Here is a 23,117-nt window from a genome sequence, read left to right on the forward strand (position 1 = left end):
TAGTACAAGCAGGCTCTTGAAGTATTTACAGTTAGTGTACTGTGTAACCCTGCACAGTTGCAACTACAGTATAGCTACCTGAAGACAGGTGCTTGTGTGCTTCTTCTGATCCTATTAATAGCACAGGCAGGCTCTTGAAGTATTTCCAGTTAGTGTACTGTGTACCCTGCACAGTTGCACCTACAGTATAGCTACCTAAAGCCAGGTGGTTGTGTGCTTCTTCTGATCCTATTAATAGCACAGGCAGGCTCTTGACGTATTTCCAGTTAGTGTACTGTGCACCCTGCACAGTTGCACTCACAGTATAGAGGGCAAGCAGGCTCTGTGTCTAGAGGCAACAGTGCTGGTCGTGGACATGGTGCATCCTCACCAGCACGTGGCCGTGGGACACGCTTGGCCTTTTTTTCGGCAGCTGGCAGTGTTGAGCTGCAACACTTGGTCGGGTGGAGGACCAAGTCGTCCTCATCCTCCTCATCCTCTCTCACCCAGGCTCAGGGTACTTTGTCTGGCAAAGCAGCTGCCAACGCGGTCTCTTCCCTTGGCTCAATGGCATCAGTCACTCCCTAGCCCCACCATGTCCTCCTGAGGAATCCCCCGAACTGTTTGACCACAGTGTTGGGTACATGCTTCAGGAGGATGCCCAGCGTTTTGAAGGCTCCAATCATGGTACTCAGCTAGAGGAAGGCAGTAACATGAGCCCAGACAGAGGGGGTGCCCAAGAAGGACAGCAATCTGGCAGTCACGTTCCCCCTGCTGCAGCATACTGCCAGGTTTGCTCCAGTGAAGAGGAGGGAGGGGATGATGAGGTTACTGACTCCACATAGGTGCCTGATAGGAGAGAGGAGAAGGAGGCACATCACCAATGAGGCAGGATGCCCTCCAGGGGCCAGCTTAAGGGCAGCACACTGACTGCATCACACCACAGAGCTCCGCATGTGCAGGGCGCTGCTGTCTCTGCGCGTTATTCCAAAAGTTCTTTGGTGTGGGCCTTTTTTGAGATGAGTGCATCAGATCGCACCGCTGCTATCTGCAACATAGACATGTAACACCAGACATATATTGACCTGCCATGCAGTTTGTTGGCAAGCGTACCTAAAAGACCCACACCAAAGAACAAAGAGGACCTCTCCTTGCTACTCATCGGCTGGGATCTCCAAACCCACTATATTTTAATTTCTATTCGGTTGATCTATCCTTGGGGTCGATTAATCTATATATGTAATGCTGTATGTTTGTTTATTATTTATTAGATAGGATAGTTTGTGGTATTTAATCGTTGCGGCGATCTGGACGTGTGTGGTGCGTGGTGGTGCTCTCTTTGCTAGACCGCTCCGTCCTGTATAGAATTATATTAATATAGAATACATGGTTATATATCACTATCATTGTAGATTATTCATTTCTATGCAATTATTTAAATTTATGCATAACATCTTATTGGATCATTTATTGTAAGATCCTGCTATTTATAGTACACATCCTGCTATTTAGCAGATTTGTAGTCTCAGGGAAAATGGCCGCTGGAGTTGCCTCTACTATCCATTAGGGTTTATATCTGTGATCCCAGGCAAAATGGCTGCCATGATTGACACGGCTGATGTCAGCCTGGTCCATGGCCTAAGGGAAAATGGCCGCTATAGACGCAGATGTGTCCGCGGTCTTAGGCAAAATGGCCGCCGGAGCTATATAAATTCACTCTGGAGCTCTCGTCCAATCAGATTCCCCCTGAAGAAGGCACGTGGTCCCGGTGCCGAACACGCGTAGGGGAGGGGCCTGGACGGAGCTGTCAGCAGAGAGAGAGAAGGAGATTTTCGTCACACACACCACACCGCACGCCACACCGAGAGATTGACCGTTCTATGCTCGTTAAGGATGGTGCACTCACGCACCCATAATATGTGAGTACCCCAGCAAGGGGAGTTAATTATTTGATTAAAATCCTTTATACCTACAATATTGCGCCATGGAGTCTTTTTCTTTTGCATAAACCATCTTCATTTGAGAACATTGGAAGTTTGCACAGCTGGTTCCTAATGAGCACAGGAGTGGCTCCAAGGCTTTGTTTGGCATAGTTTAATCGCTGTGTCACACACAGGAAGGTGAGCATATACACCTGTGGGGGCGGCTGGAAGACACCACAGCATGTTTCTTGGTGACACACTTTGGAAGATTTGATATGTGAAATTCACTAAATCTTTGGACTAATTTATTTGGGCACTTTTATATTATTGGATATACACGGTTTTGGACTTTATTTTATTCACCAGTTGTTCATATCCTTTTACATTTTATTTGATTTATTTTCCAAATGATATGTTGTTTCATTTGATCACTCACATTCTGTATTTTATATAGCACTGTGCACTTTATACTCCAGCACCTAGGGGTATTTTCACTCATGCACATTTTATATCAACACTCATGTTGTTTATGTTTATTAATACTGCACTTTGATTGAAGTGACTTTTTCTAGCGCAGACACATTGTTTTATCTTTAATACTTTGCACGAATATGGAACGTGACTGAGTGTTTGCAGCTGGTCTCCACTTTTTACTCATCATTTTGTAGGCATTTATCCGTAAGTGGCTCGCAGGGTTTTGCTTACTATTTTTGTTCCACTATACCTTCAGTCCTCTCTGAGACCTGCACTGAGAGGAATGAAGGTGTAGTATTAGGAGTGTCACAGCCAAGTACTTACGGGCAATCTGCTATCGGTACACCAATGTCAGATTGTACCAGGCAAATTTCCCTGCCCCAGCTGCTGCATCGCAGAAAGAAGTTGGCTCCCAGCCATCCACATGCCCAGCGGTTGAATGCTAGCTTGGCAAAATTGCTAGCACTTCAACTGCTACCTTTTCAGGTTGTAGACTCTGCCCCCTTCGGTGAGTTTGTGGAATGTGCGGTTCCTCAGTGGCAGGTTCCCAAACTTACCCCACTTTTTCTCACGGAAGGCGATTCTGGCTCTCTACCGTCATGTGGAAGGCAATGTCTTGGCCTCGCTGGACAGGGCGGTCAGCGGTAAGGTGCATATTACCGCTGACTCATGGTCCAGAAGGCATGGACAGGGATGTTACATGGCGCATTGGGTGACTCTGCTGGCAGCTGGGAAGGATGCAGGACAAGGTGCAGAAGTGTTGGAGGTTGTTCCGCCACCACGCCTCCAAAATACTACTACTGATGATTCTGACACACCTCTCTCCTCCACCCCCTCCTCTTCTTCTTCCTCCATTGCCTCTTCCTGTGCTTTGTCCTCGGAACCAGCGGTGCTCCGTAGGCATTCAAGAGGCTACGCAAGTATGCAGGCCGAAAGATGCCATGCGGTGCTTGAGCTGGTGTGCTTGGGGGATAGGAGCCACAGTGGGGCAGAGATTCTGTCAGCTCTGCAGGAGCAGGTTCAGAGGTGCTTGACGCCACGCCAGCTTAAGCCAGGAATGGTGGTTTGCGACAATGGCACCAACCTCCTCTCCGCCCTCCGACAGGGACAACTGACCCATGTGCCCTGTTTGGCTCACGTCCTTAACTTGGTGGTGCAGCGGTTCTTGGGCAAATACCCGGGTTTACAGGATGTCCTGAGGCAGGCCAGGAAAGTTTGTGTGCATTTCTGCTGGTCGTATAATGCCAGTGCTCGGCTGGCTGACCTCCAAAAGGAATTTAACCTGCCCAAGAACTGCCTAATCTGTGACATGTCCACCAGGTGGAACTCAACGTTGGCCATGCTGCAGCAGCTGCACACACAGCAGAGGGCCATTAATGAGTACCTGTGCGACTACGGCACCAGGACAGGGTCAGTGGAGCTTGTTTTTTTTTCCCCACACCAGTGGGCCATGATCAGGGATGCATGCACTGTCCTGTCACCATTTGAGGAGGCCAAAAGGATGGTGAGCAGTGACAGTGCATACATCAGTGACACTGTCCCCCTTTTCCACCTGTTGGAGCACATGCTGCGTGGAATAATGGACAGGGCAATTGAGGCAGAACAGAGGCAGGAAGAGGAGGACTTCCTTAGCTCTCAAGGCCCCCTTTATCCAGACAGTGTTTCTGCATGCCCACCGATCACACAGGAAGAAGAGGAGGAGGAGGAGGAGGATTGTGTCAGCATGGAGGTGGAGCCTGGCACTCAGCATCAGCAGCAGTCTTTAAGGGATCATTTACAGTCCCAAGAAACCCATGGACTTGTACCTGGCTGGGAGGAGGTGGCTGCGGATCATGTCGTCCTTAGTGACCAAGAGGACTCCGGACCGAATGCCTCAGCAAACCTACGCTGCATGGCCTCCCTGATCCTGCAAAGCCTGCGGAAGGATCCTCGTATTCGTGGTATCAAGGAGAGGGAACGTTACTGGCTGGCAACCCTCCTTGATCCACGTTACAAGGGTAAGGTTGCGGACCTTATCTTGCCATTGCAGAGGGAGCAGAGGATGAAACATCTTCAGGAGGCCTTGCAGAAAGGTCTGTGCAACGCGTTCCCAGAGACTGGGAGGTTACAAATTCCTGATCCTGGACAACGTGTTGCTGAGGCTTCTGTCAGTCAAAGAAGGAGCAGTGGAGAAGGTGGCCGTCTGACCGATGCGTTCAGACAATTTTTTAGTCTGCAGCCCCAAGGTATGATTGGTTCCAGCAACCATCGCCAGCATCTGTTTTACATGGTGCAGGAATACCTAGGGGCAAGATCTGACTTGGACACCTTTCCCACCGAAAATCCTCTGGGTTACTGGATCTTGAGGATGGATCACTGGCCAGAGCTTGCACAGTATGCAATTGAGCTACTGGCCTGTCCTGCATCCAGCGTTCTTTCGGAACGCACATTCAGTGCTGCTGGAGGCTTTGTAACCGATCACAGGGTGCGCCTGTCCACCGACTTGGTTGATCGACTGACCTTCATAAAAATGAATCAGTCTTGGATCACCACCAGATACCAAGCACCTGATGCTGATGTAACCGAATAATTTTTTTGAAATGTCAGATTCCTTCAAGACTCCCTATGCTGATGCTGAGTGACTATCCTGTTATGCTGAGTGACTATCCTCTTCCTCCTTAATGATCATGCTGATAGCTTGTAAGAATATTTTTGTTTCTGGGTGCCGCCACCAGTGGCTAAGGCCCAATTTTTCTTGATCTAATATTTCACAGCAGGGCCCGCTCCAGCGCCCACCAAGAGTAACTGTGAGGACTTACAGTGTTGTGGCACCAGCACGACCACCACCATCACCAAAGCCCCAATTTTTCTGACCCTGTTCACCAGGGGCATGTAATTACAATTCTTGATCTAATATTTCACAGCAGGGCCCTGTGGGGGCTTACAGTGTTGTGGCAACACCAACACCTAAGGCCCCAATTTCTGCAGAGTATATAGGGCAGGCCCCTACTTTCAAACATCCAACTTACAAACCCCTCCTATGTGCAAACAGAAGGAGACAACAGGAAGTGAGATGAAATCTACCCCTAGGAAGGGAAATTCTCTCCTGTAAAAGTTAATATGGGAAAAACTTTTCTCCTTTCCACTGATGCTTTATCACCAATCCTTAGTTCATTAAAAACCCCAAATTTTCAAAAAACATTTGTCATTGGGACAGAAAGTGACGTGAAATCTTCTGAAGAGGAGCACAGACAGCAAAACAAATGTCACAGAGGTGATAACCCTTCACTGTGTTTTCCAAAAAGCTTAAAATAGATTTTTTGGCTGGAGCTAAACACTTTAAAAATTTACCAGTTCAAAATTACAAACAGATTCTACTTAACATCAAACCTACAGTCCCTGTCTTGTTACCGCCTGTATACTGCTGTTCAGAGGGCCTGGGGCCCCACGCCTTTGCTATTTTAAATTTAGGTGCAGAGTTCCCCTTAATATCCATACAAGACCCAAAGGGCCTGGTAATGGACTGGGGGGGTTACCCATGCAGTTTGTCTCACTGATTTTCATCCATATTACCGGGAACCGACATTACATTAAAGCCGTAAGCAGTTTTAAATGACTTTTATTCCTTTAAAAATGTAATTTTGTGCAGAGACTGTTCTAAGCACAGGAAACACGCGTCACTTTACAGGCATACTATAGACACCCCCCCCCAGGTACAATTTTTAAAGGAATATTTCACCTTTTTTTTCACTTTAAGCATCATTGAAGTCACTGCTCCCGAAAAAACAGCAGTTTTTAAAACTTTTTTTTGGAAAAAAAGGGAGCCTAGCTGCGCTAAATAATTGGCAAATAAATGTTATAAGTGTAAAGCAGCCAGCACCAAAAGTTCAATACCAAAAACTTTCAAATAGAATACACAACACAGTAAGTGCAGTGCTAAAAAATGTGAAATATGATAACAATTAAGATAAATAAAATTATGAAATGCTCAAACAATGGTGTAAACAATAATAAGTGAAATTAAAAAATATAGAAATTTAAACTACATAAAAAAGAAAAAAAAACAAAAAAAGAAAAGAAAACTAAAGCAATGTCCCATAGTGATCAACGAGAAAATCCATGAAATGAATATGCCTCCACAGGAGAAGAAATTAATTGCAGGAAACAAAAGCTGTGACACCAATCTTCCAAATGCAAAACCAGCGTGTACTCAGTATTTTTTCTTTTTTATGTGGTTTAAATTTCTATATTTTTTAATTTCACTTATTATTGTATACACCATTGTTTGAGCATTTCATAATTTTATTTATCTTAATTGATATCATATTTCAAATTTTTTAGCGCTGCACTTACTGTGTTGTTTATTCTATTTCAAACTTTTTTTGCATTGATACATGTCCCCTGGGGCAGGAATCGGGTCCCCAAACCCTTTTTAGGACAATACCATGCAAATTAGCCTTTAAAATGAGCATTTTTGATTTCGAACATTCGAGTCCCATAGACTTCAATGGGGTTCTAACTTTCATGCAAAGTTTCAGTCCGTTAGCAGGTTCTGGTGTAAACCGAACCGGGGGGCGGGGGGGATTTGTTCGGCTCATCCCTAGTCTCTACCAGCTTTGCACATCTAGAGAGTGAAATTTTTGCCAATTCTTTTTGGCAAAATAGCTCGAGCTCTGTCAGTATGGATGGAGAGCATCTGTAAACAGTAATTTTCAAGTCTTGCCACAGATTCTCAATTGGATTTAGGTCTGGACTTTGACTGGGCCATTCTAACATATGATTATGCTTTGATCTAAACCATTCTATTGTAGCTCTGGCTGTATGTTTAGGATCGTTTCAAGTCTCGAATAGGTTTTTTTCTAAGATTGCCCTGTATTTGACTCCATCCATCTTCCCATCCACTCTGACCAGCTTCCCTGTCACTGCTGAAGAAAAGCATCCCCACAACATGATGCTGCCACCACCATGTTCCATGGCGGAGATGGTGTGTTCAGGGTGCTGTGCAGTGTTCATTTTCTATAACACATAGCATTTTGCCAAAAAGTTCAATCTAACTAGAGCACCTTCTTCCACATGTTTGCTGTGTCCAGCAAATGGCTTCCCACAAACTGCAAACGGGACTTCTTATCGTTTTCTTTCAACAATGGCTTTCTTCTTGTCACTCTTCCATAAAGGCCAGATTTGTGGAGTGCACGACTAATAGTTGTCTTGTGGACAGATTCTCCCACCTGAGCTGTGGATCTCTGCAGCTCCTCTAGAGTTACCATGGGCCTCTTGGGTGCTTCTCTTATTAATGCTCTCTTTGCGTGGCCTGTCAGTTTAGGTGGATGGCAATGTCTGAATTAGAATTGTGCTTGGAAAAACTTAGCATTAATAAGTCACTGGGACCAGATGGCTTGCACCCAAGGGTCCCTAAGGAACTCTGTCAAGTATTTGCCAGACCATTATTCCTAATTTTTACGAACAGTCTACTTACTGGAATGATACCAGCTGATTGGAAAAAAGCCAATGTAGCACCAATATTTAAAAAAAGGCCAAGATATATGCCTGGGAATCACAGACCAGTTAGCCTAACATCAATTGTATGCAAGCTCTTGGAGGGGATAAGGGATACAAGATTTTAGTAATGACAACGATATCATTAGCAGTAATCAGCATGTGTTCATGAAGAATCGTTCTTGCCAAACCAATCTATTAACCTTCTATGAGGGTGTGAGCTGCCATCTAGATAAAGGAAGGCCTGTAGACGTGGTGTATCTGGATTTTGCAAAAGCATTTGATACAGTTCTCCATAAACGTTTAGTGTACAAAGTAAGGTCCGTTGGCATGGACCATAGGGTAAGTACATGGATTTAAAACTGGCTACAGGGGCAAGTTCAGAGGGTAGTGATAAAAGGGGAGTACTTGGAATGGTCCGGGGTGGAAAGTGGGGTCCCCCAGGGTTCTGTCCTGGGACCAATCCTATTTAATTTATTCATAAACAACCTGGGGGATGGGATAAACAGCTCAATCTCTGTATTTGTGGACCATACTAAGCTAAGCAGGGCAATAACTTTTCCGCAGAATGTGGAAACTAGGGATGAGCCGAACAACCCCCTGTTTGGTTCGCACCAGAACATGCGAACAGGCAAAAAATTTGTTCGAACACGCGAACATCGTTAAAGTCTATGGGACACGAACATGAATAATCAAAAGTGCTAATTTTAAAGGCTTATATGCAAGTTATTGTCATAAAAAGTGTTCGGGGACCTGGGTCCTGCCCCAGGAGACATGGATCAATGCAAAAAAAAGTTTTAAAAACGGTCGTTTTTTTCGGGAGCAGTGATTATGCTTAAAGTGAAACAATAAAAGTGTAATATTCCTTTAAATTTCGTACCTGGGGGTGTCTATAGTATGCCTGTAAAGGGGCGCATGTTTCCCGTGTTTAGAACAGTCTGACAGCAAAATGACATTTCAAAGGAAAAAAAGTAATTTAAAACCACTCGCGGCTATTAATGAATTGCTGGTCCGACAATACACATAAAAGTTCATTGATAAAAACGGCATGGGAATTCCCCACAGGGGAACCCCGAACCAAAATTTAAAAAAAAAATGACGTGGGGGGGGTCCCCCTAAATTCCATACCAGGCCATTCAGGTCTGGTATGGATATTAAGGGGAACACCGGCCAAAATTTTAAAAAAAAATGGCGTGGGGTCCCCCTCAAAATCTATACCAGACCCTTCAGGTCTGGTATGGATTTTAAGGGGAACCCCGCGCCTAAATTTAAAAAAAAAAATGGCGTGGGGTCTCCCCAAAAATCCATACCAGACCCTTATCCGAGCACGCAACCTGGCAGGCCGCAGGAAAAGAGGGGGGGATGAGAGAGCTCCCCCCCTGAACCGTACCAGGCCACATGCCCTCAACATTGGGAGGGTGCTTTAGGGTAGCCCCCCAAAACACCTTGTCCCCATGTTGATGGGGACAAGGGCCTCATCCCCACAACCCTTGCCTGGTGGTTGTGGGAGTCTGTGGGCAGGGGGCTTATCAGAATCTGGAAGCCCCCTTTAACAAGGGGACCCCCAGATCCCGGCCCTCCCCCTGTGTGTAATGGTAAGGGGGTACAAAAGTACCCCTACCTTTTTACAAAAAACTGTCAAAAATGTTAAAAATGACAAGAGACAGTTTTTGACAATTCCTTTATTTAAATGCTTCTTCTTTCTTCTTTCTTCTATCTTCTATCTTCTTTATTCTATCTTCTATCTTCCTTCGGTTTCTTCCTCCATCTTCTTCTTCTTCTGGTTCTTCTGGTTCTTCCTCCGGTGTTCTCGTCTGGCATCTTCCTCCGCGGCGCCGGCATCTTCTTCCCTTCGTCTTCTTGGGCTAATCCACATCCAGCATGGTGGGAGGCTCCCACTGTGTGATGTGTCTCCTCTTCTGACGGTTCTTAAATAATGGAGGGCGGGGCCACCCAGTGACCCCACCCCCTCTGACGCACGATGACTTCCCTGTCCGCCCCCTCTGACATCTCGGGGAATGCCACAGGAAAGTCCCCGTCAAGTCCCCGTGCGTCCATTATTTGAGAACCATCAGAAGAGGAGAAGTGTCACACAGCGGGATCCTCCCACCATGCTGGATGCAGAGCGGGGCGAGAAGACGAAGGGAAGAAGACACCGGCGCCGCGGAGGAAGATGCCGGACGAGAACACCGGAGGAAGAACCAGAAGAACCAGAAGAAGAAGAAAATGGAGGAAGAAACCGAGGAAGATAGAAGAAAGAACATAGAAGATAGAAGAAAGAAGATGCATTTAAATAAAGGAATTGTCAAAAACTGTCTCTTGTCATTTTTAACATTTTTGACACTTTTTTTGTGAAATGGTAGAGGTACTTTTGTACCCCCTTACCATTTCACACAGGGGGGTGGGATCTGGGGGTCCCCTTGTTAAAGGGGCCTTCCAGATTCTGATAAGCCCCCGCCCGCAGACCCCCACAACCGCCGGGCAAGGGTTGTGGGGATGAGGCCCTTGTCCCCATCAACATGGAGACAAGGTGTTTTGGGGGGCTACCCCAAAGCACCCTCCCAATGTTGAGGGTATGTGGCCTGGTACGGTTCAGGAGGGGGGGGTGCTCTCTCATCCCCACTCTTTTCCTACGGCCTGCCAGGTTGCGTGCTCGGATAAGGGTCTGGTATGGATTTTTGGGGAGACCCCACGCCATTTTTAAAAAAAATTTGGCCGGGGTTCCCCTTAATATCCATACTAGACCTGAAGGGCCTGGTATGGAATTTAGGGGGACCCCCCACGTCTTTTTTTTTTTAAATTTTGGGTTAGGGTTCCCCTGTGGGGAATTCCCATGCCGTTTTTATCAATTAACTTTTATGTGTATTGTCGGACCGGCAATTCATTAATAGCCTCGAGTAGTTTTAAATGACTTTTTTTCTGGCATACTATAGACACACCCCAGGTATAAAATTTAAAGGGATATTACACTTTTATTGTTTCACTTTAAGCATTATTAAAATCACTGCTCCTGAAAAAACATTTGTTTTTAAAACTTTTTTTTGCATTGATCCATGTCCCCTGGGGCAGGACCCAGGTCCCCAAACACTTTTTATGACAAAAACTTGCATATAAGCCTTTAAAATTAGCACTTTTGATTTCTTCCATAGACTTTGAAAGGGTGTTCCGCGACTCAAACTCGAAGCTCATCCCTAGTGGAAACCTTGCAAGAAGATCTGAACAAATTAATGGGGTGGGCAACTGCATGGCAAATGAGGTTTAATGTAGAAAAATGTAAAATAATACATTTGGGTGGCAAAAATATGAATGCAATCTACTCACTAGGGGGTGAACCTCTGGGGGAATCTAGGATGGAAAAGGACCTAGGGTTACCAGTAGATGACAGGCTCAACAATGGCATGCAATGCCAAGATGCTGCAAGTAAAGCAAACAGAATATTGGCATGCATTAAAAAGGGGATTAACTCCAGAGATAAAACAATAATTCTCCCACTCTACAAGACTCTGGTCGGGCCACACCTGTAGTATGCTGTCCAGTTCTGGGTACGAGTCCTCAGGAAGGATGTGTTGGAAACGGAGAGAGTCCAGAGAAGGGCAACAAAACTAATAAAGGGACTGGAGGACCTTAGTTATGAAGAAAGGTTATGAGCACCGAACTTGTTCTCTCTGTAGAGGAGACGCTTGAGAGGGGATATGATTTCAATGTACAAATACCGTACTGTGGACCCCATAATAGGGATAAAACTTTTCAGCAAAAGGGAATTTAATAAGGCACGAGGCCATTCACTAAAAGTAGAAGAAAAGTGGTTTAAACTGGGTAGAGGGTTCTTTACTGTAATGCCCTGTACACACGATAGGATTTTCCGAAGGAAAATGTGTGATAGGACCTTGTTGTTGGAAATTTGGACCGTGTGTAGGCTCCATCACACGTTTTCCATAGGAATTTCCGAAACACAAAGTTTGAAAGCTTGCTATAAAATTTTCCGACAACAAAATCCGTTGTCGGAAATTCCAATCGTGTGTACACAAATCCGACACACAAAGTGCCACTCATGCTCAGAATAAATTAAGAGATGAAAGCTATTGGCTACTGCCCCATTTATAGTCCTGATGTACGTGTTTTACGTCACCGCGTTGAGAAGGATCGGATTTTCCAACAACTTTGTGTGACCGTGTGTATGCAAGACAAGTTTGAGCCAACATCCGTCAGAAAAAATCCATGGATTTTGTTGTTGGAATGTCCGATCGATGTCCGACCGTGTGTACGGGGCATTAGAGTGGTTAGGATGTGCATTTCTTTTCCACAGGCAGTGGTTTCAGCGGGGAGCATCGATAATTTCAAAAAACTATTAGATAAGTAACTGAACGACCACAACATACAGGGATATACAATGTAATACTGACATAAAATCACACACATAGGTTGGACTTAATGGACTTGTGTCTTTTTTCATCCTCGCCTACTATGTAACTATGTAACTATGTCTTGGTAGGTTCGCAGTCGTGCCATACTCTTTCCATTTTCGGATGGTGGATGGAACAGTTCTCCATGAGATGTTTAAAGCTTGGGATATTTTTTTATAACCTAACCCTGCTTTAAACTTCTCCACAACTTTATCCCTGACCTGTCTGGTGTGTTCCTTGGCCTTCATGATGCTGTTTGTTCACTAAGGTAATCTAACAAACCGCTGAGGGATTCACAGAACAGCTGTATTTATACTGAAATTAAATTACACACAAGTGGACTCGATTTACTAATTAGGTGACTTCTGAAGGCAATTTGTTCCACTAGATTTTAGTTAGGAGTATCAGAGTAAAGAGGGCTTAATAAAAATGCACGCCACACTTTTCAGATATTTATTTGTAAAACATTTTGAAAATCATTTATCATTTTCCTTCCACTTCACAATTGGCACTTTGTGTTGATCTATCACATAAAATCCCAATAAAAAACATTACAAATGATGTATTTGTATTACCTTACAAATACAAATGATAAATATACAGCAAAGTTGCAGAGCCATGCAGGGTCCCTTCGTCAGGCAAGTTCCATACTATCTTGCCACTGCTCTCCATGTAGTTGACTGTTTTTTCCCTTGTAAATTCTGGAATGATATGTATAGCGCGTGGCCCTTTTACACAGTTTGACCCTATATCTAGCACACTTGCTGGGGAGATATTACTTTATTTCAAACCTGCCAGTAAAATGTACAAGGGACTCATCTACGCAGATGTTTCCTTGGGGCATATACACATCTGCAAAATTTTGGAAAAGGTCATTTACGAGGGGCTGAATTTTGTGGAGCCAATCATAGTCAGGGTCACATCGAGGATGACAGAAGGTATTGTCATTAAAATGCATTAAACACATATATTCTCATATCTATGCCCGGCCATTGCAGCAGATAACATGGGCATATTGGTCTGTCGCAATTCATTCTTTTTTGTAATGCCCATGTTAAAGGTTTGGCCAAAAAAGTTTTCAATTCAGAAACCGTGATAGGTCTTTACTCAAATTGTCTGGCAAGGTATGAATTTGGGTTGGCGGCAGTGTATTGTTGGGTAGTCTTTGGTGAAAAACATTTAAAGAAATTTAAAGGGGAGTTGTTTTGCTTGCGTCTATCTAGCAAAGTTACTCTGTGGTATAAGCAAGGAAGCTGAGATTTCTGCAGTGTGTAAATGTGCTTTTTACTATACAAAGATGCTGTACATACAAAAACTATTACAATATTAGGAATACAATACAAGACTGACAGATATCTATAACAAGCAAAAATGCCTAGCAAACTGAACAGCCTATGGTCTATAATAGTACAAATACACTTAGAGGTTACTTATCTTCTGTTACAGTATGTTCATGATCTCCATTGGCAATGATTTTTCGGGAGCATCAGGCACTGTTCTTCTATCATGAGTGGCATCAGATGTTACAGCATGATGGTGTGTGTGTGTGTGTCTGTGTTCCTAGCATATGCCTGAATTCCCCTTTTATGTGCCAGGCTGTTTACCATAGTTACCAAACAACAGAAAACATACCTGTTTACTGTAGCTGTAGAAACAATGGACTGTTGAAAACTGCATCTACGTACCCATTGTCTAATCAGGCCAACACCTGACAGTAATCTAACAGTCATTCTTTCAGTTTGAGAGCTGAATGGACCTCAAACAACTAAATCTCTTTCTTGTGTACTGTATAAATAGAGACAATAGCCTGTTGAAAACTGTAACAATACAATACAACAATGATATTTACCCCCATTGTATAAAACAGCATTTGTTTGAGAAATCTACTCAAGACAAAAACTGACAATATCTCTATGACCAACCACTATTGTGTAATGTTATGTACCATGTATCGTAAGTCTGATTAATAAAAAAAAATCATATTGTAACAAACGCAACACAGGCGTTAAGTTTGCTGTTTCCACCTGAAACCTGGGCTGGGCTGTGAATGGGGGCATAACTGGTGCTGCTGAATCTGGGGGCAGACAATTAGCCTTTGCAAGCACCTATGGAAGGCCACTATGGTCTCTACAGGCTGCTTAAATTCTTGGTGGCTGCAGTTGCATAAAGCAGCGTACACATGAGCGAAATGTCCAATAGAAAAAGTCAGATGGAAGCTTTTCAACGTCTATTCTGATCGTGTGTAGGCCTTATCGGACTTATTCTTTCAAAAATTATGATAGACCTAGAAATGGAACATGTTCTAAATATCTCAGACGGAACCTATTCCTATCGGGAAAACTGATCGTCTGTATGCTATTCCGACGGACCAAAAAACGCTGCATGCTCTGAAGCAAGTACGAGACAGAAGCTATTGGCTACTGGCTATTGAACTTTCTTTTTATAGTCCCGTCGTAAGTGTTGTACATCACCGTATTCTCGACGGTCGGACTTTGGTTGGACTTTAGGTTGACCATGTGTAGGCAAGACCACTGGAATGGAATGCCATCGGAGTTCCGTCTGAGAAACCTTTGGAGTTTATTCCGACGGCAAAACCGGTTGTGTGTACGTGGCATAAGGCTTTGAGTGCTAGCAACCTCACCAGCTTGTATTGCACTTCTGGTGTTCGTCACTTCACCATGAGATACTGCAGTACTGATGTCTAAAAGGCCAGGATGCACTAGGCCGCTGGTGCTAGCCAGATCACCAAAAGGTAGTGCAGCACTAGTACTTGCTTCCTGCTGCTTATGAGCATAATTATGCATTTCTAGCTCTTCAGCGACATGGGGTCGGGTACGTATGGTTTTTCGCAGGGTCATAAAGGAAAGAGAAAGGCGCCTCTAAGTGCAGTGGTTAAAAGATTTATTACAGGCACATGGGATTAAAAACAGTTACAAGAGAGTAAGATGTCATAGGCATATAATGATTAGTCCTCATGCGTAATCCTCGTCTGACTGGGGGAGAAAGAGAGCCGTCCTGCAGCTGTCAGAGTCCCTGGTGATGTGGATTGGCCAGGAGGTGAAGATGCGATGAGGTGGCTAGGTTCTGGAACCAAGCTGGAATGCACGTGGCCGATGTAACATCAGGGGAAGGCGGTGGGTGGTAACGCCTTTTAGAGCATGCAAGGCTCCTTTGTCAGACCTCGTGCATGCTCTGAAATGCGTTACAGCCCACCACCTTCACCTGATGTTACATAGGCCGCGTGCATTCCAGCTTGGTCCCAGAACCCGGGCCTCATTGCATCTTCACATCCTTGCCAATCCACATCACCAGGGACTCTGACAGCTGCAGGATGGCTCTCTTTCTCCCCCAGACAGATGAGGATTACAGCAATCTGCATGAGGACTAATCATTATATGCCTAAAACATCTTACACTTTTGTAAGTGTTTTTAATCCCATTGTGCCTGAAATAAATATTTTAACCATTGCACTTAGAGGCGCCTTTCACTTTCCTTTATGACCCTCCAGAGCTGCTTCTTCTCTACAAAGCACTGCCTTCAATGCCATCTCTCCACTGCTACAAAGGATCGGATACCCAGCCTCACCAGAGCGCCGTCATCTCTGTCGCTTTCTATAGGTTTGTATTCTGAGCTAGATTCTGACAGTGAGGATTCCCTTTTGCCGTCACCTGACATGCACAAAATACTTTAGGCCTCCTCACTTGTGTACATTGTTTGGGACATTTTGGGTGCTAAATTTACAGGTACCTAGTGGCGACTATGGGAAAAAAGAGCTCCTGCCTAGCAATTAGGGACTGCTTTCATGCTAAAATAAAATGAATCACTAGTGCTGGCAGAGATCAGGCCTGATCTTGCTAACACTGTGGTTGTGTGTACAATGTATCAGATCAGAAAAATTATACAGACACTGCAGTTTTTTTTGGGGGGGGGGTCAGGGGGACTAAATGCAAGTGCTGGCAGTGATCAGAGCGGATCCTGCTAATGCTGCATTTTTGGGGACACTATATTATTGGGGACATTAGTATAGTTCTAATATTCATTAAAATACTGATCCGTTCAGACACTATACTTGTAATGGCAGTGATCAGCAACTGATAGTGTGACTGCAATCTGGTACTAGCTGACCCTGTCACCAATGACACTAATACAGTGATCAGTGAATAAATATTGTACACTATAGCAATGACACTGGTGATAGGGCAATCAAAGGGTTTACTGGAGGGTGATAAAATGTGCCTAATGCCCCGTACACACGAGCGGAAATTCCGCTAGCAAAAGTCCGATGAGAGCATTTGGTTGGAAAATGCGACCATGTGTATGCTTCATCGGACTTTTGCTGGCGGAATTCCAGCCAGCAAAAGATTGAGAGCAGGTTCTCTATATTTCTGTCGGAAAAAGTTTCTATCCGAAAATGCGTTTGTCTGTATGCAATTCGGATGCGCAAAAATCACGCATGCTCAGAATCAAGTACGAGACAGAAGCGCTCGGTCTGCTAAAACTAGCGTTCATAATGGAGATTCGTCACGCTGTAAATTTTTGGATCTTTTAATGCAGTGCATTCTTTTGTTCTTTATAATGCTAGAAGAATGAATGGTTTTGCTGCTGATATTCACACAGAGTTCTGACAAACGTATTTCTTTATTATTTCTCGTGATCTCCTGAATAATCTTTTTTGTTTTTAAAGCCAGATCTCTATAATAATGTTTAGAATTATTTTTATAGTCATTTTTTTTAATTTTTTCTTTAATCAAGATCTGTTTTTTTGAATTATTTTTATATTTTTTTCTGGTGATCTCTATAATTTTTTTTTTGTGTGTATCAAGTTTCCACAACAACATTTTTATCTTGCATTTTTAAAGCTCAAGGAGGTTGGTTATTGTTCCTTGTTAATTTGACATATTTTTGAAATGTACCTGCCTACTCACAAACAAACTGTCCTTTTTGAATAAAAACACATAGGCAAGTATTTTCATATAAAAAAATCTCCATTTATTCTGGCTCCTAATGAAATAAAGAGGAAGGCAACTGGAGAAACTGCTTGAATTTGCGAAGCCTTTGTACCCCAGGGCACACATCAACTCTTTGTAAATAAAAATTGGTAGCCTGAAAAATCCATATAATAGGGAGCACAGTCTGGTCCAGGACACCCAGAGATCAGGAACAGCAGCAGATGACATATATGTCCCCAGGCTGCGGTACTACAAAAGCCTGCGTCTTCTGTCAGACCAGACTGAACCCAGGCCATCACTTTCATGTCTTCCTTGCAGCCTTCCCTCCATGTTTCCCTGCAGCCTTCCCTACAGCATTCCCTGCAGCCTTCCTTGGAGGCTGTGGCTCTAAAGGTGGACTTGTGGCAGGAGGAGGCATGTTAGTGCATGTTATCACTAATTTGGCCCCTCAACCCCTTCTGAAGGGCCTGAAAAATAATATTCTCACACATGAGGCGTTGGCCCTCCTCCATTTGCTGCAATTTTGCAGCTACATAGCAGCCATAGGCCTCTTCAGCATCGGGGGGTGTTTTCAGGGCCGCATTAGCATCCTTAATGAGGCCCAGTGCTGCCTCCTCCATGTTACTCCCCTTCCTGGCTCTTTTTGTTGTAAGGTGGAAGGGAGGCATCTGGGATTGGGTGAGGCTACTGGGCCTGGCTACCTCCTGGCTGACACTTACCCCCGCCTCCTCCTGGCTGCCACATTCCAGAGCCTCGTCCTGGCTGAGGTCTTCCTGTGTATGAAAAAGGGACATAGTTTTAGTTTTTGGTTCATCAATCACACACAATTTTCAGCTCATGACTGTTGCAAATTGAATGTTAATCAATAGAAAAGACTATCATTCTGAGCCCAGCATTTTTCATTATTGTCCCAATCATTTTTGGCCCTGACTGTCTCTTGATATGTCAAACACTTTTTTGTTCAATCATTCATTTGTTATCAATAATAACATCTAGTTAACAATAATAATTTTCAGACAATAAGTATGTTCAAAAATACTATACCTGGCTCCAGCTGGGCTCCTCAACTTCTTCCAGGATGGAAGGCCCAGGTTGGTCCTTGGAAGCCTCAGCTGGGGTTGAGGGAAGGGTTGAGGGAAGTGTGGATGGAAGTGTAGAAAGTGATTCTCTGGCTTCAATCTGGTCTTCCAGAAACTGCATCCTGTTGTAGTACCACAGACTGGGTACATACACATCCTTTGCTGCTGCTCCTGATTTCATGGAAGCCTGGACCTTATTAAGCTCCTTCCTATACGTGCTTCTCAAGCTACCAATTTTCTTCTCCCCAAACTCAATGTCTGCGTCGGGGACCTGCGCCTTCACAAATTGCAGCAGTTTCTCCAACGATGCCTTCCTAGCTGGTTTATTTCGATATAATGGGTTTTTAATCTCCCACAAATTTCTCATATCCCTATATCTGTCTATGGACTGGCCCATGAATTCCAGGTCTTTGAATTGTTTCATATTTGCTGCAAGACAAAACACAAGATAAAAACACTAATATCAGGCTAAACTCTCCTAATATTATCCCAATATAGGCCTCAATCTTGTATAGGCCACTGATGTCCCAAGTTAAAATGTTACCTTTGTTCTCACGATCGGCACTTCCTCCACTCACAGATCGTACGTACGACACACGCGTGTTAGCTTTATATACACTGCGCATGTGTGAAACTCCGCCCGCGTCGCCCGCCCCTGACGTTCTTTCTAGAATATTCCCCACCCCTTCTCTTTCATCGCAGTGGGAGAGGAACATGGCGGAGACACAGCAGATGCGTAATAGTAGTAATGAGTAGGAAAGCCCGGAGCCAGAAACGTCACGATCCCGCAGGAGATTTAAGGCATCAAATATGGCCTTTGTAGAGATGGTGGACATCTTGAAGAGAGCCAGCTATGACGGGAAGTATGGACCTTACCTAAACCCAAATGTGAGAAAGGCCAAGATCATGACTAAAGTTGTGAAGAATCTGCACAGGAATTTTGGGGTACAACGATCCAAGGAGCAATTGAGGAAATGCTGGTCAGACCTGAAATTGAGGGAGCAGGATCAGTACAGAAGGATCAGGAAAGTGCTTCTAAAAAGTAAGTTGTTGTCGTGTGTTCCTATTATTATTATTACTTGCATGCTGCTCCATGTGATTTTCTTTACTGTTGTACAGTTTAAAATGGCTACTTTCATGTTCGTGGGCACAGTAATCAGTCGCAATAAACATTGTTCGTTTGGCAACCAAATACAATGTTTACTGCGACTGATTACTGTGGCAGATTTTGGCAGATACAGGGTTAACTACATTTGGTCATGCTAATTTGTATTAAAAGAAGTTTAGGACATTGTTGTCTAGATGTGTTTGAAACTAGAAAGAATTGCAAACTTGATTCAGTGTAATGTAAGGAGAGGACACTCAGCTGCTGTTTACACATCTGGACTCAGGAGCACTAGTGTGGGACACAAGAACAAACTTTTTAGGGTATCCCACACAGGTAGTCCAGTTGATACTTGGGGTGTCTCCATGTGTGAAACTTGTCTAAAAAAGGTAAGTATTCCAGCTTTGGTAAGGGAAAAAATCACGTCTTCAGCTTGGAACTCTGCCAAAACAGACAATTGTACCCCACTTCCAAGCAATGTTTCATATTCCTATTTCTTGTCAAAAGAAGTTTATTGAGTATACAATATTATAAAGATACATAAAGTAAGTTTACAAGGATCTATAAAGTAAGCTCATTGTTTTACAGTAGGGTTTATATAGGTAAATATAATGAAATTTCAAATATTAAACATTGGGTTCACGTAAACCTAAATTAAAGATATATATCATTTCCTTAGTTACTTTTGTAGGTATTTAAATGATTTATACCTACTATACATATTGTTTACAAGTAGAGTGTATATAGGTCAAATAAATTCTGATAATGACCTTTAATCGTAAGGTGGAGAAAAGGAAAGAGAAAGAAGAAAAAGGGTTGAAAGGTAGAGGTATGGTCCATAAGGTTGTCCCGCTCGTCAGATTATTATTCTTTTTAGTTCTCTTTGAAGCCTTAGAATGGGTGTCTCTGTAAGTCATTTAATCTGTTACCATGGCAACAGGACAGAGTCATTGAAGTTTGACAGGAACTGTTGTTTTATCCAAGGATGCCAAAGTTTTTCAAATTTTGGAATTTGATTTTGATCGATGGCTACCATCTTAGCATGGGACATTGTATTATTCATTCTGTGAATTGTTTCTGCTAGTACCAATGTAGGAGATTTCCATGCCTTGGCCACTGTTTGTTTTGCAGCCGTTATTAGTTGGATCATAAGTTTGAATTGAGAGAGTGTTAACCATTCCGGTTTTAGATTAAGTAAGGTTAAATATGGATCTGGTTGTATTATTTTTTTAAATATTTTAGATGCAATCACGAAGACTTCCTTACAGAAGGTTTGGATTACTGGGCACGTCCACCATATGTGTAAATATGTGCCTATTTCTGGGCATCGTCGAAAACAAAGAGGGTACAAGGTACCAGCGAGTTAGGACTTTATAATTTGTCTCCAGTGCTAAGATGTTGGGTGAAGATGACTTAGATGTGAGCCATATGTTAGACCAGTCCGTGTCTTCTAAAGTTCGTCCCAGGTCCTCCTCCCACCTCTGAACGTAAGAGGGTCTATTAAGATTTGCTACTCCATATAATTGATTATGAAGTGATGAAATTGTACCTTTAGCAAATGGATCTTTTGTACAGATTGATTCAAAAATGGATAATTGGGATAATGGTGTATCCCCCTTTAGGAATGGTGTATAGAAATTTTTGATTTGGAGATATCTAAATATCTCAGAGTTTGGTAGATCATATTTTTCTCTAAGCGATGGGAATGAAAGGAATGATTTAGATGCTATGAAGTCATTTAGTGTCTGAATGCCTGATGTTGCCCAAGCTTTAAAAGAATTTGGGTAGATCCATGCCGGATAAAAGGCCGGATTTCTGATAAAAGAAAGGAGAGGATTGTGTGGAGATTGTAACTGATATTTGGTTTTTAGTTTATCCCAGAGAGATAAGAAGTGTTTAGTTATGGGATTATGAATTTTAAAGTGGTCTTTAGGATCAAGCCATAATAAATTTGATATTAATAGAGGGTCATTTTCTGAAGCCTCTATAAATACCCATAATGGGATTTCCTGTTTTGCATGGTATTTGGACAGACTGGCCAAATGTGCTGCTCTGTAGTAGTTAGTAAAATTAGGGTATCCCAGGCCTCCTTTATTTTTGGGAAGATGTAGTGTGTGTATAGGTATACGTGGTTTAGAAGAGCCCCATAAAAACGAAGTTGCTCTTTTTTGTACTATTCTCAAAAAATAGGAAGGAATTGGAATAGGGAGGACTCTGAATAGATAAAGCAATTTGGGTAGAATAGTCATTTTGATTGCATTAATCTTCCCTATCCAGGATAAAGGAAGTTGCGACCATTGTTTTATTAGATTTGTGATCTGTCTTATTACAGGAGGATAATTGGTTGAGAATAAGTCAGAATGAGATGCTGTTAAATGAATTCCAAGATATGGGATTGATTTTTCTGCCCATGTGAATGGGAGTGCAGCCCTAGCCGGGATCAATTCCATGTTTATGAGTGAAATATTAAGCACTAGGCATTTCTTAGGATTAATCATAAGGCCGGATAGGGCTGCAAATCCATCAAGAGCTGGTATTAAGTTAGGACCAGAGACCTGTGGTGATGATAGAAAAAGTAATATATCGTCTGCAAATATACATAATTTGTGTGTAATACCTCCTACTTCAATGCCAGTTATAGTTTGGTTTGTTCTGATATATTGGGCCATGGGTTCGAGTATAAGGGCAAATAATAAGGGAGATAATGGGCAACCCTGTCGGGTACCTCTTTCGATATTAAAGGCATCAGATTTGTATCCAGCATATTTTATATAGGCTTTGTAATGAATATTGCATATATTGCCAGGATACTGTGTCAAATGCCCTCTTAATATCGAGATATAGAAAACATAAAGGAATTTTCCGTTTTTTAGCAATATGTGCCAATAACACTGCCCTGCGTATATTATCGCCTGCCTGTCTATTTGGCATGAAGCCTACTTGATCTCTATGTATTAATTTCCTATAATGCTATTGAGGCGTTTTGCTATTATTTTTGCTAATAATTTAATATCGAGGTTTAACAGAGAGATAGGCCGATAATTCACACAGGAAGTATCATCAGAAAGGGGTTTTGGGATCATACAAACAATTGCCATTAGTGTTTCTTGCCGAAAAGAATGTCCATCTAGAAGTTTGTTAAAAGTTTCAGTGAGAATGGGAGAGAGTATTTCTGAGAATGTTTTATAGTATAAAGCCGAGTAGCCGTCTGGGCCTGGTCTTTTGTTAAGTTTTAGGTCTTTTATGGCGTTAGCAACTTCATCTATAATTATAGGCTCATCCAAACTGCTTTTTTGATTCTGAGATAACTCAGGTAAGGTTATTTTTGAGAAGAAGGATTCAGCCTCTGTAGGATTAAATTCATTGTTTGTCTTGTATAAAGTTGCGAGATGTGAGTGAAATTTATGGACTATTTTAACTGGATTACAAGTGTAAACATTTTTTGATAATTTCAAATGTATTGGTTTGAAAGATTTGTTAGTTGAATTTAATGCCCGAGCCAAATATGTACCTGGTTTGTTTGTATTCATGTAGAAATTGTGTTTGGAGCGTTTGAGGGATTTATCAACTGACTCAGTGAGAAATAGATCGTATTCCAATCTAGATTTTTCCAGATGAGATTTTGTACTCTGAGATGGATTATCTTGAAATGATATGTAGGCTGCATTAAAATTGAGTTCTAGTTTTTTTGCTAGATTTTTGCGTTCCCGTTTAAATAGTGCCATTTGTCT

Source organism: Aquarana catesbeiana, linkage group LG01, assembly GCF_042186555.1.
Source record: "Aquarana catesbeiana isolate 2022-GZ linkage group LG01, ASM4218655v1, whole genome shotgun sequence".
NCBI lineage: Eukaryota > Metazoa > Chordata > Amphibia > Anura > Ranidae > Aquarana > Aquarana catesbeiana.